The sequence below is a fragment of the Lottia gigantea genome (assembly GCF_000327385.1).
Source record: "Lottia gigantea unplaced genomic scaffold LOTGIsca_443, whole genome shotgun sequence".
In the NCBI taxonomy this organism is placed as follows: Eukaryota; Metazoa; Mollusca; class Gastropoda; family Lottiidae; genus Lottia; species Lottia gigantea.
Genome location: NW_008709554.1, coordinates 32,689 through 34,671, shown reverse-complemented (window position 1 = coordinate 34,671; position 1,983 = coordinate 32,689). Strand labels below are relative to the sequence as shown.

The 1,983-nt window shown below is 33.6% G+C and overlaps 1 protein-coding gene across 1 annotated transcript in view; it reads right to left on the bottom strand.

Moving 5' to 3' along the window:
* Window positions 1–1,983, bottom strand: part of LOTGIDRAFT_175830 (hypothetical protein) — a gene marked incomplete at both ends in the record, with an annotated part of 4,307 nt that overhangs the window by 1,550 nt on the left and 774 nt on the right. The gene's annotated exons all lie outside the window — the stretch shown is intronic.

Sequence of the window (1,983 nt, the reverse complement as noted above, 5' to 3'; positions counted from 1 at the left end):
CACGGAATCGTTATCGTTTCCTGGAAACTTTAAATTAGTTATTTTGAAATTGTTCATATCGATATCTCCTTGCAAGGTGTCTCCGATTTGATCCACGAAAGAAGGTTTCGCTTTGTTTATAAACGCCGTAGAACTCATGGGATTTTTAGATTCTAGAGGTAAAGACCCTAATCCAAACTTGTTTGCCATTTTTATTGAGTTAAATTTATTATAATTTCTTCAAACTTTTCTCCCAAACTCAACCGATATAAAACCCAAAGCGACAGTTGTCCACACAGCTTTTGTCCTGGCATTTGAATTTGAAACGTAGAACATTTGATTGGTTTGCTAGTCAATTTCGTTATCTCTTCTGTTGGTTCTAGACCGAAAGAATCAAAGAAATAAAAGTTATTCGAAGAATCTTTGTGTAGAGCAGAGTGATGAACTCCTTTTTGATCCGAAGTATGAATGTTTGTGATGGCGTAAAATTTACCTTTTTTGTATTTCAGTTCATCAATTTCATCTCGCATGCAATAATAAAACGGCGAGACGTTCAACTCCTTGGCCCATTTTACAAGTTGAAAGTTTGTGGTCGTGTCTTTTCCGTATTTATCGAGAAATGCATTCATTTTTTAAGTTGATTTTTTTGAGGTGTTTTTCGAAGTAGGCGGTAAGTATTGCTGAAGACCCAATTGACGAAATATATACGTAGTTTGTGTTTGAAAAAACTTGTATAACATTCTGATAAAACACATTCAATAATATTTTGAAGATAAATTTACATTTAAATTTAAAAAATCTTAATTTAAGAGAGAGTAAATGCTTGTCGACATCTAAATTTCTTAACCTTTCATCTAAATCTTCATTTTCGAGATTCATTTTTAAAAGTCAGTTTTTTGAAGTTCATTTTGATAAAACCTTCCTGTGATTTGTTCTTTGTCTTGATCGATCAATTCATACGTGGGAGGTGATGTGTTGTTTACTTTATCAACGATAAATATCTCGTTAGTCCGATACCCAACGTTACCTTTCTGAAACAATGATTTATATTTAAAAATACGAACTCGATCTCCAACTTTGAATTTGGGTTTAACATTCAAATTGCTAATCTCGTTTTCAAAGTTGTTTCGAGTGTTGACGGACTTTATGATATTCGGGTTATTAGAGGCTTGCGTTGGCGTCACACCTATAGACGAATGTATTTTGTTATTGTATTCGTCGACAACAACTGGTAATATTTTAAGCCATTTTTGAGATTTCAATTCCGTGAATTTCTTGAATAATTTGCTTTTAAGAGTCCTGTTGAATCTTTCTATCACTACTGCTTTACCTTCGTTATGCGTGCTGTAAATTTCAAACCCCAGAGATTTCACATTTCTGTTGTAGAATTCGCTTCCTTTATCAACCCACAACTTTAGGGGTCGTCTGTCGGATTGTTTCATTGTGGTTTCGAATGCTTGTTTGACAGTCAGACCGATTTGTTTTTCAAGGGAAAGACCCAAGCGTATCTCGTGTATATGTCGATCACCGTCAAACAATACTTGTACCCTCTCTCGACTGGCATGTTGATTAAATCGGCTGACCAAATTTCATCTTTATCAAAAACTTTGACTTTGAGGTAATGTTTCAGGAATCCAGGAAGAGAACCCAATGACTTTTGAATGTCTCCCGCACCGAAATACGTTTTAAGAGGATGGACATTTATTAAAGACATATTTGTTCAACAATGAAATAAACACCATATATTTTTAATACGAAAGATTTAATACATAGATGAAATTTGTTGTTTGAGATAAAATTGGCCACTTTGGGGATGAGAGATGTTAGCGCAGAGAAGAAACCGTCTCCTTCGAATTTTTTTTGTTCGTGTTTTAAAATTAAAGACATTTTTAATGCGGTTATTTTATACTGTATTATTATTAGTGATTCTTGTCTGTGGTTTTGGGTAATTTATATGGAGTCTATTATAATACAGTTTGGAGGAATCTGTTATGATACATATTT